The sequence below is a fragment of the Scyliorhinus torazame genome, chromosome 25, assembly GCF_047496885.1.
Source record: "Scyliorhinus torazame isolate Kashiwa2021f chromosome 25, sScyTor2.1, whole genome shotgun sequence".
NCBI classification, from domain to species: domain Eukaryota; kingdom Metazoa; phylum Chordata; class Chondrichthyes; order Carcharhiniformes; family Scyliorhinidae; genus Scyliorhinus; species Scyliorhinus torazame.
Genome location: NC_092731.1, coordinates 7,848,920 through 7,865,088, shown reverse-complemented (window position 1 = coordinate 7,865,088; position 16,169 = coordinate 7,848,920). Strand labels below are relative to the sequence as shown.

Genomic DNA, 16,169 nt, shown 5'->3' with positions numbered 1-16,169 from the left:
CTCTCCCCACCTTTTCTCATTTAAATCCACCAGTGTAATCAGTTCCTGCCTTCCTCTTAATTGCATCTATTATTCATTTCAACCATTCCCTGTGCGAGCTATCTCCGCATTCTCATCCTCTGGGTGAAAAGCTTACTCCCAAACTCCCGCTGGGATTTATTAATGACGATTGGCTTCCTTGTGTCCTGCTGTTCCCCACAAGCGGAAATCTGTACCATTCCAATAAAGCCTTTTATAGTTTTAAATATTTTGATTAGGTCTCTCTGCCGGGACAAAATCTGTGTCCTTGTCTGCCCCCAAAGGCAAATATTTTATATTTCAAATGGGGGGTTACAGGTTTGCCAATAATTAAATGTTAAAAAAAAGTATGGTTGTTTGAAAATAAATCTCTGCACATCCAATACTCAGATATCCAGAACATTTCATGGAAACCCATTCGGCCCATCAAGTCTGGTTTAGCTCAGTGGGCTAGACAGCTGGTTTGTGATGCAGAACAAGGCCAGCAGCGCAGGTTCAATTCCCGTACCAGCCTCCCCGAACAGGCGCCGGAATGTGGCGACTCGGATCTTTTCACAGTAACTTCATACTTGGGACAATAAAATATTATTATGACCCTCCAAAAGAGCCCCCTACCTAGGCCCACTCCCCTGCTCTATCCCCGCTTGACCTGCACATGTTTGGACTGTGGGAGGAAACCGGAGCACCCGTAGGAAACCCACGCAGACACGGGGAGAACGTGCAGACTCCACACAGACAGTGACCCAAGCCGGGAATCGAACCTGGGACCCTGGCGCTGTGAGGCAGCAGTGCTAACCGCTGCACCACCGTGTCGCCCTTTCAAAGATACCACCATATAAATGGCCAAAGACCAAGATGAGGAAAACAGTTTTGATGCGATGAGTGGTTAGGATTGGGAATGCACTGGCGAACAGGGTCACGGACACAGTCTCAATCCTGCCTTTCAAAAGGGAATTCGGGACAAAAATTCCAGGTTTTGTGGAGAAAGAGACAAATAGAACTGCTCTCCAAAAGGGTCTGTGCAAACCGGATGGGCTGAATGGCCGCCTGCACTGTAATGATTCTATGCATGAGTCGCAAAAAGTTGGTTTACAGGTGCAACAGGTGATTAAGAAGGCAAATGGAATTTTGTCCTTCATTGCTAGAGGGATGGAGTTTAAGACTAGAGGTTATGCTGCAATTGTATAAGGTGTTAGTGAGGCCACATCTGGAGTATTGTGTTCAGTTTTGGTCTCCTTACCTGAGAAAGGACGTACTGGTGCTGGAGGGTGTGCAGAGGAGATTCACTAGGTTAATCCCAGAGCTGAAGGGGTTGGATTACGAGGAGAGGTTGAGTAGACTGGGACTGTACTCGTTGGAATTTAGAAGGATGAGGGGGGATCTTATTGAAACATATAAAATTATGAAGGGAATAGATAGGATAGATGCGGGCAGGTTGTTTCCACTGGCAGGTGAAAGCAGAACTAGGGGGCATTGCCTCAAAATAAGGGGAAGTAGATTTAGGACTGAGTTTAGGAGGAACTTCTTCACCCAAAGGGTTGTGAATCTATGGAATTCCTTGCCCAGTGAAGCAGTAGAGGCTCCTTCATTAAACGTTTTTAAGATAAAGATCGATAGTTTTTCGAAGAATAAAGGGATTAAGGGTTATGGTGTTCGGGCCGGAAAGTGGAGCTGAGTCCACAAAAGATCAGCCATGATCTCATTGAATGGCGGAGCAGGCTCGAGGGGCCAAATGGCCGACTCCTGCTCCTAGTTCTTATGTTCTTCTGACGATTAGTCAGCTGGCTGGCCAGAATCATTCCCGCTTGGGCCTGAGCTTGCCAAGTTGGATTGGTTTAGATGTATTTTCTTTTGCAATGCATGTGGGAGCTCACTGGTCCCCTCGTCTGACTGACGAACCAGCCCAGGCTTTGCTGGAATTATCAAACAAATTATCAGCAGTATTTCACAGGAACTGTACTGGTTTAAGAAGGCGGCTCACCCCCACCTTCTCAAGGGGCAATTAGGGATGTCCGATGAAAGCTGACCCAGCAAGTGACCCCCACATCTCAGAAATACATTTTTTTTAAAAACCTCACAACTCCCTCTTGGAACAGGATGAATTTCTTACTTGGAAGCTGCCTGTGGGGTTTCAACTGGAGGTTAACTCTTAAGAAGGACGGACAACTTTGCTCAGCTGGGAAACAGAAATGATGTGGAGATGCCGGCGTTGGACTGGGGTGAGCACAGTAAGAAGTCTTACAACACCAGGTTAAAGTCCAACAGGTTTGTTTGGAACCACTAGCTTTCGGAGCACAGCTCCTTCCTCAGGTTGATTCACTTGAGGAAGCAGTGCTCCGAAAGCTAGTGATTTGAAACAAACCTGATGGACTTTAACCTGGTGTTGTAAGACTTCTTACTGGGAAATGGAAACTTGGAGAATTAGGAAGCGATCGTTGGCTCCTCACGTCTGTTCCATCATGTCGATAGATCGTGGATAGTCTGCGACGTCTTATCATAGCGCTGCCGCTTCACAGCTCCAGGGTCCCAGGTTCGATTCCCTGCTGGGTCACTGTCTGTGCGGAGTCTGCACGTTCTCCCCCGTGTGTGCGTGGGTTTCCTCCGGGTGCTCCGGTTTCCTCCCACAATCCAAAGACGTGCAGGTTAGGTGGATTGGCCACGATAAATTGCCCCTTAGTGTCCAAATAAAAGTTGGCTGGGGTTACTGGGTTACGGGGATAGGGTGGAGGTGTGGACTTAAGTGGGGTGCTCTTCCCAAGGGCTGGTGTAGATGGGATGGGCCGAATGGCCTCCTTCTGCACTGTAAATTCTATCCCCATCCCTCAATACGTTCACCAACAAAAACAAGAGCCTCCCAAAATCTTTTAATCATTTCAAACATCTTGATTGTGTCCCTCTTTCATTTTCTATATTGAAACAAAGTTGGAATTTTCATTTTGAAATCCTTTCCAGTTTTCCCATGGCTGCTCCTGCTGAAATTTGATTTAACTGCTGTAACTTTGTAACTGCTGTAACTTTGCTTTCAGAGTGGATAGAAGGTGCCAATGAAGGTAGAAAATAGGTAGGCAATTATTCAAACAAACACTCAGTATTATTTTTGCCCAGTTAATTAATTCTGACTCAACTCAATTTCTTTGTGTTGCTGTCATGTTAAGAAGGTCATTTCCTGTTATGTAACTGCACCATTTGCTGCACAGCTTCCATTGCCGATCAGAGTGTTTCAGGCATTTGCGAAGCGGGATTTGCTTTTTATTTTGTATTTTTAAGTTGAGTCTGCCAAGTCTGAATGATGACTGCTTGCTTTTGGGTCTAAAGTTTGAACAGGTTCCGGTGTCAATGGGAGTGTGAATGATGGCAGTACGCAGCTTACCATAGACTCCAGCACATAATCCAGACTGGCATGCCAGTGGGACCTTGAATGAGCTGGTGCTGACAGGGGGCGCCCTCTTTAGGATGAGGCATTCTAAAGTGGGCAATGACATTTCCCCCCCCAACTTCCCCCAACAGCCAAAACCTATTGTTCTCCGGCTTGAATATAGTCACGCTTCCTGGTCGCGTGCTAGGCTTAGCCTGATACAATTCAAGATGGTCCACAGGGCGCATGTGACTGTGGCCCGGATGAGCAGGATCTTTGAAGGGGTGGAGGATGGGAGTGACAGTGTGTGGGAGGGCCAGCGAATCATGTCCACATGTCTTGGGCATGTCCGAAGCTTTGGCGATTCTGGCAAGGATTTGCGGATATCGGCCGGGATTCTCCGTTCCGGGGACTAAGTCCCCACGTCGGCGGTGAAAACCGGTGCCAACGACTCCGGCGTCAACCGGCCCCCAAGGTGAGGAATTCTCACCTGTCTCGGGGGCTAGATGGATGGCGGTGGGGCTGGCGCCGCTCCAGCCGGCGCCGAAGGGCCGGTGTGATCTCGCGCATGCGCAGGACCGCCGCCGTGGTTCCGCGCATGCGCAGACCAGACGCTGTATTTTGGCGCCTGCGCAGGGGGGTTCTCTTCTCCGCGCTAGCCATGGCAGAACCCCACGGAACTGGTCCGCCCGCAGATCGGTGGGCCCTGATCGCGGGCCAGGCCACCGTGCGGGCCCCCCCCCCGGGGTCAGATCCCCCCCGCGCACCCCCGAGGACCGCCCCCGCTGACTTACCTGCCAGGTCCCACCGTGTGGGACCATGCGTAACCCACGCCGGCGGGACTGGCCAAAAAGGGACGGCCACTCGGCCCTTTGAGGCCCGGAGAATCACCGGGGGGGGGCGCTGCGAAAGACCCCCAACTGGTGTGGCGGGAATCCCGCCCCCACCTGGCAAACAGCGCCGGAGAATACGGCAGCCGGCGTCGGGGCGGGATTCGCGTCGCCGCCCGGGGATTCTCCGACCCGGAAGGGGGGGGGGCAGAGAATCCTGCCAATGATGACCACGGTATTGAAGCTCCCGGTGGTTCCCAGTCCAGAGGTGGCGATTTGTGATGTGTCGGAAGATCCGGGAATCCAGGGGGCGCGAGTAGCTGATGTTCTGGCCTTTGCCTCCCTGGTAGCCCGGAGACGGGTCTTATTAGTGTAGGGTGACTCGGAGCCCCCGGAATCGGGGGGGACGGGTTAGTGATGTGGCCGGGTTTCTCAGGCTTGAGAAGAGCAAGTTCGCCCTGAGAGGATCGACGTTAGGGTTTACCCGGAGGGGGCAGCCGTTTATCGACTTCTTTGGGGAAATTAAGCTGTCACCAGGTATAAAGGGAGGGGGGGGGGTTAAGGGAGAGTCGGAGGCAGGGGGGGTTGGTTGAGGTGGGAAATAGTTATTGGGAAAGGGGGATGGGAGAACTGGGTATGGAAGCCGCGTTGGCTGGCGTTGGTTGTTGGTTGGGTGGGTGTTATTTACTTTGTTGTTTTTCTTTCTCTTGAAAATTGTTGGTAAAAATTATATATGCCTTAATAAAATATTTTTTTTTTTAAAAAGAGAATATGCTCACCGCCTGAGAACTCGCAGCTCTCTGGAGCTAGAGAATTCCAAAGACTCAGAACGCTCTCGATAAAGAAATTTCTTCTCATCTCAGTTCTAAACAGCCGCCCCTTATTTTGAGACTGCAACCCTTAGTTCTAGTCTCTGCAACCAGCAACTTCTTAGCATCTACCCTGTCGAGCCCTCTTCGAATATTACATGTTTCAATGAGATCCCATCTCATTCCTCTAAACTCCTCCTGAGGGTATAGACCCATTCTTCTCAATCTCGCCTCAAAACACAATCTTCTGATCCTGGGATCCAAACTAATGACTCTTTGTAGCACTCTCCCTCTGGCAAGTATATCCTTCCTCAGGCAAGGAGACCATGACTGTACACCGCAACTCCGGCTGCAATCTCCCTAAAAGCCTCCGCAATTGCAGCAAGACTATTTGCTCCAATATTCCAACTGTCTTGCAGCAAAAGAACAACAGACTGTTGGGTCCCTCAGATATGGAAAATAAAACTATTACCATCTGGGCCAGATCCCAACTGTTGCTAGTGTTATGGGCCAGGGTTTAGAGAACCCCAAAGTGTATCATGGAGTTTACCGGACCCACAACTTTTAATAGATTGTGGTATGGGGAGCACACGGCCCACTCTACAGGTCTGGTACAGCGGAAATGGAAAAGTATTTTTTAAAGCAAAACAAAGTTTATTCTATAAATTCAAGTTAATCTTTTTAAAACACACAGTGAATATCTTCACAACCATTAATTCAAATACATCTCCCAAATAATACAACATGAAGTAATCCTTAATAACTTCCCAAACAACATCCAGAAGGCAAAAGAAACACCTTTTAACCGAAGCACATCAGGTTTACATTCACTACTGAGAACATTTATAATTCTGAATTCACCAAATGATCAAGAGATAGTCTTTTCATGGCAGAGAGAACAACAGTACACCTGCTCTGTCTGGCTTCAGCTCCAACACTGAAACGAAACTAAAACACACCCTTCAGCAAACAGCCTAAAACAAAAGTAAAAAGCTGACAGACAGCCCAGCTCCACCCACTCTCTGACATCACTGCAGTAGTAAACACCCATTTCTTAAAGGTACTCTCACTACAGATATTTATATACACACCCATTTCTTAAAGGTACTCTCACATGACACAAGGATACTGAACAGAAACCCCAATATTTTATTTGATTTGTAAGACTGCGAAGAAAGGATACTTCACTCTGCGGCTGATTCCACACACAAATTCGGGATACGGTATATTAAATCGAACTTTGTTACCAGCACAGTACCTTTAACATCATAAAGAAAAATAGTTTATGATTGCCAGTTAAACAATGCTTAACAATGACAATGAAATCTAAACTGCTATATTTTATCTCCACTCAAGCAAAACTCACCTCAGGTAAAAATCCACTTTAAAAAAAATAAATTTTGAGGACCCAATTATTTTTATTTCTAATTAAGGGGCAATTTAGCATGGGCAATCCATCTAATCTGCACAGCTTTGGGTTGTGGGGGTGAGACCCACGCAGACACCGGGAGAATGTACAAACTCCAGCGACCCAGGGCCGGGATTCAAACCCGGGTCCTCAGCGCCGTAGGCAGCAGTGCTAACCACTGTGCCGCGTGCCGCCCTGTAAAAATCAGCTTTTAAATACAATTAGCCAACCCAGGAATGCTTGCTGTAAAGATATGTCTAGGGTAAACCACTTTGAGACAGAGAGATCATTCAGGAACCAGCAGCAAATTCTTGCCTGTGTCAAACTACTGTTTAACCTGCCAGCCTTTTCAGAAACTGCCGTTGTGTTCACAGGAAAAAAACTCTTATTAACCAAACTGCTTTGGACCAAAAGATGTACAGGTTAGGTGAATTGACCATGCTAACTTGCCCCTTAGTGTCCCAACAATTAGGTGTGGTGTTGGGGTTATGAGGTCAGGGCGGGGAGTGGGCCTGGGTAAAGTGCTCTTTCAGAGGTTGGTGTAGAGACAATGGACAAATTGGCCTCCTTCTGCACTGCAATAATTCTATGATTATCCTTATCACTATTATCTAGTTTTAAACTGGGCTTTTTTCCCCTGAAAAAAAAATCTTTTCAATTTTTGGAATTTCACACCGAGGGAGCTACTCACAGACAACCTGGGCCATTCAGACCAATTTCAGAGGGAGCTACAGGAATTTCATTTACATTTGATTAGACAACCTTGTTAGCAGAGTCAGTGAGTCAATGAAATCCCCAACACCAAACGCTCAACACAAACGGCTCCCCATTCAACCCACAATGGCTGGGACATTATCAGTCCTGCAATAAAGCCACTTCCAGAGGATTGATGAACATCCCCTTTGTTGAAATCATTGTGGGGAGGGCAGCCCCCCGGCCGTGCGTGGACCCAACCTGCCAGATAGTGCACCCCCCACCCCCCCCCACCAGTCCCCCCAGCCCTCCCGGAAGCCCTACCCCCCTCCCGCCTCCCGCCCTGCAGCGCGGCTCCCCCCCGGCTGTGGAGGCGCTGGACGCGGTCCGCAGCCGGCTCGCCGGGTTCCCGGCCGGCTGAGATCACACGTCCCCCGCACTGTCGGGAACCCGGGGGTGGAGCATCGGGGGAGGGTCTTCAGGTGATGCGCTGAGGCCGTTCCAACTGCGTGCGGCGCTCAACGACGACAGTTCAGATGGGGCGGAGCAGATAAAACCTGCATCAAATAGGCACCGCCCCCAATTTCGGCATCAAAAGGAATTCTCCGCCCGATCGCCGATTATGAAATTGACGCCGGGAAACGGTGAATCCAACCGTCTGGTTTTCCATTCTTCCCACCAAATCGGATAATTTCACATTCTCCACATTCACCTGCCACCTTCCTGCTCAACCGGTCTATATACATTTACCGTGTCATTGCTTCACCTGACAACTTCCTTTCTCACCTGCCTTGACCTTGCCAGCAAGCTTGGATCTGCACCAAACCTCAATCCCTCATTGATATGAGGAAACATTTTTTAATCGAGTGAGTTGTTGTGATCAGGGAGGGGCTGCCTGAACGGAGGGCCAAAGCAGGTTCAATAATTACTTTCAAAAGAGATGTGGAGATGCCGGCGTTGGACTGGGGTGAGCACAGTAAGAAGTCTTACAACACCAGGTTAAAGTCCAACAGGTTTGTTTCAAATCACTAGCTTTCGGAGCACTGCTCCTTCCTCAGGTGAATGAAGAGGTCTGTTCCAGAAACATACATATATAGACAAATTCAAAGATGCCAGACAATGCTTGGAATGCGAGCATTAGCAGGTGATTAAATCTTTACAGATCCAGAGATGGGGTAACCCCAGGTTAAAGAGGTGTGAATTGTACCAAGCCAGGACAGTTGGTAGGATTTCGCAGGCCAGATGGTGGGGGATGAATGTAATGCGACATGAATCCCAGGTCCCGTTTCAGGCCGCACTCAAGTGTGCGGAACAGACAATTCACACCTCTTTAACCTGGGGTTACCCCATCTCTGGATCTGTAAAGATTTAATCACCTGGTAATGCTCGCATTCCAAGCATTGTTTGGCATCTTTGAATTTGTCTATATATGTGTGTTTCTGGAACAGACCTCTTCATTCACCTGAGGAAGGAGCAGCGCCCCGAAAGCTAGTGACATCGAAACAAACCTGTTGGACTTTAACCTGGTGTTGTAAGACTTCGTACTGTGCTTCAAAAGAGAATTGGACGAAAACTTGAAACGGCGAAATGTGCAGGCTCTGAGAAGGGTAAATGGAGTTGAAATCAGCCATGATTGAATGGTGGAGTGGACTCGATGGGCCGTTCCTATGTCTTATGGTCTTATGGTCTTAAGGTGAAGGGCAGTGAGGTAAACTGAGTCGCTTCACCAAAGGCTGGGCTGAAGGCAAGCTGGGCCTCCTTCTGTCCTCCACCATTTTATGATTCTTATCAAAGGGCTTCTGAAGATCTCTAGTTGCCCCTTGAGCAGGTGGAGGAAAATCTTCCCCCTGAGCCATTGGGGGCGGTGAGGTGAAGTGTTCTTCGGTTGGGAGTTGCACGTCTCATGCAGGCAATCCTTAAGACGCCGCCCGCTCCTTCCTCATGGCAACATCCTTTCGCCCCCGTCTCCCCCATGCCCTCTCCCCTCCCTCCCTCTTCCGCCCTCCCCGTTCGCTCCTGTTCCCCCCCACCCCCCCTCTCCAGCCATCGTGAATGCAGCTCAGGCGGGAAGGCACAAGCTGACATTTTCCTGTCTGACATTTCTGGTGGTTGGCACCTAGTGACAGGCGTTGGACAGGGATACAGGCATTCCATCTGCGCTGCACAGGCACAATATCATTCCCGTTCCCACAGTTCGATTCCCTCCTCGGCCCACTGTCTGTGCGGAGTCTGCACATCCTCCCCGTGTCTGCGTGGGTTTCCTCCGAGTGCTCCGGTTTCCTCCAACAGTCCAAAGACGTGCAGGTTAGGTGGATTGGCCGCGCTAAATTGCCCCTTAGTGTCCAAAAGGTTAACTGGGATTGCAGAGTTACAGGGATAGGGTGGGGGAGTGGGCCTGGGTAGGGTGCTCTTTCTTGATGGGCTGAATGGCCTCCTTCTGCACTGTATAACACACAATATGGAGAGACATTATGGGCGTAGTGTTGGTGTTGGTGACGGTCGGTGATGTGTGTGGATCTCTGTCTACACGGTTACATCACCATGTATAAAATTCGAAACGCCTGAAGTTCTACCAGGGCTGGACAGACTGGCAGCAGGGAGGGTGTTTTCCCCTGGTGGGGAATCTCGAACCGGGGCCACAGTCCCGGAATACTGGCTAGGCCATTTCGGAATGAGGCGAGGAGAAATTCCTTCACCCAGACGGTGGGGGCGCTGTGCAATTCGCTGCCGCAGAAAGGTTGCGGAGGCCTTGGGCAGGATTTACCGCCAGCGCCATCTGCGATTCCCACCATTGTCAATGGGGTTTCCTAGTCCCTGCACCCCTCACCGCCGGGAAACCAGCGCGCCGGCACGGAACCGGAATTTCCCTCCGGCGTGACCAGCCGGTAAATCCCGCCCCAAATCACTGAATGGCTTCAAGAAAGAGACAATACATTTTTTAGATTCTAATGGCGTTACGGAGTATGGGAAGAAAGCGGGAATATGGCACAGAGATCGCGGATCGATCATGATCGTATTGAGCGGAGCAGGCTGGAGGAGCTGAACGGCCTCCTCCTACTTATACTTTCACTGTAAGTCACGCACCATGTGTGTAATGAAATCAATAATTTCCCCAGTGCAACTACGATCAGAGAGAGGGAATTCTGGATAAAGTGGTTACCCCGATCCTAAAAAATAACCGCTCCAATCCCTGTAGCTGTAAATATGCAGGGGATTTACAGAAACAGGCCATTCTGCCCGACTGGTCCATGCTGTGCATGCGCCTTCCGTCATCTCACCCTATTAGCCCAGCGGGTTCCACTGCTCACTCAATGGGACGCGTTTCACCTGAAAAGCAGCACAGTGCGTCTGGCAGGTGGCGGAAGATCACTCTTCCAGGATCTATCCGGCTCGCCACGCCTCGCCACGCCTCACGGGATCTAAGGCGATCTTGCGAGCCGTCACGATGGGAATCCCGCCCATTGTGGGTGGGATCACTTTCTGGCCAATCTGCATATTAGAGTGAGGCAGCTAGCCTCACTCTGGTGTGCGTTCCCGAGATCTAACCAGATCTAACATTCCCCCTTACAGGCGAGTTGGGATTGGGGGGGTGGTGTTTAGGGATCATGTCGGAGGTTCGTGAGAACGAGACGTTGTTTAAAAACGGCGTTCCGATCTCTCCCTGCACTGAGGTGTTCCGGCGAGCTCCCACAGAAAAGGGGGCCGAGTGTGGCCTTGGACACACATTCCCCAGTGAGACCTCGCTCTACCTGAATGGCCGTTCGATAGTGTGGTGGCCCTCGCCGCTCCGAGTGACGGTTAACCGCGTTATGGGAATCTGTTCCCATCCCCGTAGATCGCAATTCTGCTCACTCTGTCTGAAGGACGTTTTAGCGGTTTGACTTAAACCAATGACGGCCTTGGCCCCGTCAACCTTTTAAACGATGAAGAAATATTGAAACTTTGATTCGTTGCGGTGAAGCAAACCTTTTATTTGTCCATTTCAGAATCACGGCATGCAAAATTAAAGAGAACGAAAAAAGCAAAATTACAAGAATGGTAATAATTTGAAGAGAGAAAAGCTTTCCCTCCGACAAGTACCACACAATCGGCCCTCTCCTAATTCATTCTCATCTGTCCCAGCAGCTCAGAGATTCAATCTATTTATTCATTTATTCTTTCACGGGGCGTGGGCAGGGAGGTTTTGTGGGGTGGCCGGCAGTGTCCCTACCGTCTGGGCCCTCAGGACACTGGTGGCCATGGAAGGCGAGTTCGTAATGGGGCCGAGGTTGGGTGTCGTGGGCCTGGAAATCCTCGTCCGTTCCACCGTATTGCTGTGGGGTCTGGAGTCACGTGTCGGCCAGACCGGGTAAGGATGACAGATTTCCTTCGTTAAAGGAGCATCAGTGAACCAGATGGGGTTTTACAGCAATCGATGATCGTTCTCACGGTCGCCGTTACCGAGACAAGTTTTCAATTCCAGATTTTATTCATATTGTTCCACCAGCTGATGTGGTGGGGTTTGAACCCATGTTCCCCCCACCCCAGAGGGTTAGCCTGGGGCCCCCGGATTGCTAATCCACCGCCTTAAATATAAAGATCTGGGCACCTGAAATATGGAGCATTTCATTGTCAATTAAGGACCGGGATTGTCCCAGCACTCGGACTGCATTGGCACGTCTATCGTGCACCCAAAAGTGACGATGACTGGCCACTGACGACAGACAATCAGTGCACAGCATCATCCCACAACAGCAGTGAGCCCAATGGCCAGTCAGTCTGTCCCGGTGGCAAGGGCACCAGGGGCTGGGGGCCAAAGCTGCTCGTTCCCTGTCCGCAGGCCTGACACTGAGCAGCCAGGTGGTGCCAGGCGCCAGGGGGACCCGGTGAGGCCGGGGGAAACGGGTGGTCCCGTATGTCAAAGCAAATAATGTAATAAAACAGGGACAGACCCCTTAAACCTCACCTAAATTTGCATGGAGATAAATTTGAATTACCACCCCCCCGCGCCCCCCCCCCCCCGCCCCACTCCCGCGCCCCACTCCCGCGCCCCTCCCCCATCTACGCAGTCACTGATCCACACAAGCCCATTGACACTCTTCCAGCTCCTCCTCCGACACAGGCCCGGTGAGCTCTAGATGATGTTCTGGGTGGTGTTGGAGGTGGACGGAGCTCGTCGCTTTGTGTAGCTGGCTTGGTTGACACCCTTCTTCTGCTCAGCATCTTGGTAACCTCGCTTCATCAACCTTGTTAAATAATCGAACAAACACTGGGGACAGAGAGGCAGTTAGTCAGGACGCGCCTCCCTTCACAACTTCCCGATCCCTCTACTCCTCGCCGCCTCCCTTCCTCCCCCACCTCTCCTTCCCTCCTCCTCAACACATCTCCCCTTTCCCTTCCAGTCCCGTTACCTCCTCTCCTCCCCCGCCCCCCCACCTTACCAGCTCCTATCCCCTCACCAATCTTTTCCCCAGTGTTGGGGGGAGTGTTGGGGGGGTGGGAGTGTTGGCGGGAGTGTTGGGGGGGGTGGGAGTGTTGTGGGGAGTGTTGGGGGGGCGGGTGTGTTGGGGGGTGGGAGTGTTGGGGGGGAGTGTTGGGGGGAGTGTTGTGTGGAGTGTTGGGGGAGGAGTGTTGGGGATGGGAGTGTTGGGGGGTGGGAGTGTTGGGGAGGAGTGTTGGGGGGAGTGTTGGGGGGAGTGTTGGGGGGAGTGTTGGGGGGAGTGTGGGGGGAGTGTTGGGGGGGAGTGTTGGGGGGAGTGTTGGGGTGGGGAGTGTTGGGGGGAGTGTTGGAAGGGAAGTGTTGGGAGAGTGTTGGTGGGGACTGTTGGGGGAGTGTGTTGGGGGAGTGTTGGGGGAGTGTCGGGGAGAGTGTTGGGGGGAGTGCTGGGAGGGGAGTGTTGGGGGAGTGTTGGGGGGAGTGTTGGGGGGAGTGTTGGGGGGAGTGTTGGGGGGAGTGTTGGGGGGAGTGTTGGGGGGAGTGTTGTGGGGTGAGTGTTGGGGGTGAGTGTTGGGGGAGTGTTGGGGGAGTGTTGGGGGGAGGGTTGGGGGGGAGTGTTGGGGGGAGTGTTGCGGCGGGAGTGTTGGGGGGGTGTTGGGGCGGGAGTGTTGGGGGGGAGTGTTGGGGGAGTGTTGGGGGGAGTGTTGGCGGGAGTGTTGGGGGGAGTGTTGGGGGAGTGTTGGGGGGAGTGTTGGGGGGAGTGTTGGGGGGAGTGTTGGGGGGAGTGTTGGGGGGAGTGTTGGGGGGAGTGTTGGGGGGAGTGTTGGGGGGGAGTGTTGGGGGGAGTGTTGGGGGGGAGTGTTGGGGGGGAGTGTTGGGGGGGAGTGCTGTGGGGTGAGTGTTGGGGGTGAGTGTTGGGGGAGTGTTGGGGGAGTGTTGGGGGGAGTGTTGGGGGGGAGTGTTTGGGGGGAGTGTTGGGGGGAGTGTTGGGGGGGAGTGTTGGGGGGGAGTGTTGGGGCGGGAGTGTTGGGGGGGTGTTGGGGCGGGAGAGTTGGGCGGGAGTGTTGGGGGAGTGTTGGGGGGAGTGTTGGGGGGAGTGTTGGGGGGAGCGTTGGGGGGAGCGTTGGGGGGGAGCGTTGGGGGGGAGCGTTGGGGGGGAGTGTTGTGGGGGGGTGTTGGGGGAGTGTTGGGGGGAGTGTTGGGGGGAGTGTTGGGGGGAGTGTTGGGGGGAGTGTTGGGGGGAGTGTTGGGGGAGTGTTGGGGGGAGTGTTGGGGGAGTGTTGGGGGGAGTGTTCGGGGGGAGTGTTCGGGGGGAGTGTTCGGGGGGAGTGTTCGGGGGGAGTGTTGGGGGGAGTGTTGGGGGGAGTGTTGGGGGGAGTGTTGGGGGGGAGTGTTGGGGGGGAGTGTTGGGGGGGAGTGTTGGGGGGGAGTGTTGGGGGGGTGTTGGGGGGGTGTTGGGGCGGGAGTGTTGGGGGGTAGTGTTGGGGGGGATAGTAGTTGGGAGGAGTGTTGGGGGGGAGTGTTGGGGGGGAGTGTTGTGGGGGAGTGTTGGGGGGGTAGTGGTGGGGGGGAAATGTTGGGGGGGGAGTGTTGGGGTGTGTGTTGGGGGGGAGTGATTGGGGAGTGTTGGGGGGTGTTGGGGGGAGTGTTGTGGGGGAGTGTTGGGGGGGTAGTGGTGGGGGGGAAATGTTGGGGGGGGGGGAGTGTTGGGGTGTGTGTTGGGGGGGAGTGATTGGGGAGTGTTGGGGGGTGTTGGGGGGAGTGTTGGGCGGGAGTGTTGGGGGGGAGTGTTGGGGGGAGTGTTGGGGCAGGAAGTGTTGGGGGGTAAGTGTTGGTGGGGGAGTGTTGGTGGGGAATGTTGGGGGGAGTGTTGGGGGGGAATATTTGGGGGAGTGTTGGGGGGGAATGTTGGGGGGAATGTTGGGGGGGGTGTTGTGGGGAGTGTTGGGGGAGGAGTGTTGGGGGGAGTGTTGGGGGGGTGTTGGGGGGGTGTTGTGGGGAGTGTTGGGGGGGAGTGTTGGGGGGAAGTGTTGGGGGGAGTGTTGTGGTGGAGTGTTGGGGGGTAGTGGTGGGGGGGAAATGTTGGGGGGGAGTGTTGGGAGTGTTGGGTTTGGTGTTGGGGGGAGTGATTGGGGAGTGTTGGGGGGAGTGTTGGGGTGAGTGTTGGGGGGAGTGTTGGGGGGAGTGTTGTGGGGTGAGTGTTGGGGGTGAGTGTTGGGGGAGTGTTGGGGGAGTGTTGGGGGGAGGGTTGGGGGGGAGTGTTGGGGGGAGTGTTGCGGAGGGAGTGTTGGGGGGGTGTTGGGGCGGGAGTGTTGGGGAGTGTTGGGGGGAGTGTTGGGGGGAGTGTTGGGGGGGAGTGTTGTGGGGGAGTGTTGGGGGAGTGTTGGGGGAGTGTTGGGGGGAGGGTTGGGGGGGAGTGTTGGGGGGAGTGTTGCGGAGGGAGTGTTGGGGGGGTGTTGGGGCGGGAGTGTTGGGGAGTGTTGGGGGGAGTGTTGGGGGGAGTGTTGGGGGGGAGTGTTGTGGGGGAGTGTTGGGGGAGTGTTGGTGGGAGTGTTGGTGGGAGTGTTGGGGGGAGTGTTGGGGGGAGTGTTGGGGGGAGTGTTGGGGGGGAGTGTTGTGGGGGAGTGTTGGGGGAGTGTTGGGGGAGTGTTGGGGGGAGGGTTGGGGGGGAGTGTTGGGGGGAGTGTTGCGGAGGGAGTGTTGGGGGGGTGTTGGGGCGGGAGTGTTGGGGAGTGTTGGGGGGAGTGTTGGGGGGAGTGTTGGGGGGGAGTGTTGTGGGGGAGTGTTGGGGGAGTGTTGGTGGGAGTGTTGGTGGGAGTGTTGGGGGGAGTGTTGGGGGGAGTGTTGGGGGAGTGTTGGGGGGAGTGTTGGGGGGAGTGTTGGGGGGGAGTGTTGGGGGGGAGTGTTGGGGGGGGAGTGTTGGGGGGAGTGTTGGGGGGGAGTGTTGGGGGGGAGTGTTGGGGGGGAGTGTTGGGGGGGAGTGTTGGGGGGGTGTTGGGGCGGGAGAGTTGGGCGGGAGTGCTGGGGGAGTGTTGGGGGGAGTGTTGGGGGGAGTGTTGGGGGGAGTGTTGGGGGGAGTGTTGGGGGGAGTGTTGGGGGGAGTGTTGGGGGGGAGCGTTGGGGGGGAGCGTTGGGGGGAGCGTTGGGGGGGAGTGTTGTGGGGGTGTGTTGGGGGTGACTGTTGGGGGAGTGTTGGGGGGAGTGTTGGGGGAGTGTTGGGGGGAGTGTTGGGGGAGTGTTGGGGAGTGTTGGGGGGAGTGTTCGGGGGGAGTGTTGGGGGGAGTGTTGGGGGGAGTGTTGGGGGGGAGTGTTAGGGGGGAGTGTTGGGGGGGAGTGTTGGGGGGGTGTTGTGGGGGTGTTGGGGCGGGAGTGTTGGGGGGTAGTGTTGGGGGGGATAGTAGTTGGGAGTAGTGTTGGGGGGGAGTGTTGGGGGGAGTGTTGGGGGGAGTGTTGGGGGGAGTGTTGGGGGGAGTGTTGGGGGGGAGTGTTGTGGGGGAGTGTTGGGGGGGTAGTGGTGGTGGGGAAATGTTGGGGGGGAGTGTTGGGGTCTGTGTTGGGGGGAGTGATTGGGGAGTGTTGGGGGGTGTTGGGGGGTGTTGGGGGGAGTGTTGGGCGGGAGTGTTGGGGGGGGAGTGTTGGG

At 53.9% G+C, this 16,169-nt stretch overlaps 1 pseudogene; it reads right to left on the bottom strand.

The window, feature by feature from the left end:
- Positions 1-12,141: 12,141 nt before the first annotated feature.
- The window catches only part of LOC140402231 (uncharacterized), a 54,028-nt pseudogene continuing 50,000 nt past the window's right edge, over positions 12,142-16,169 (bottom strand).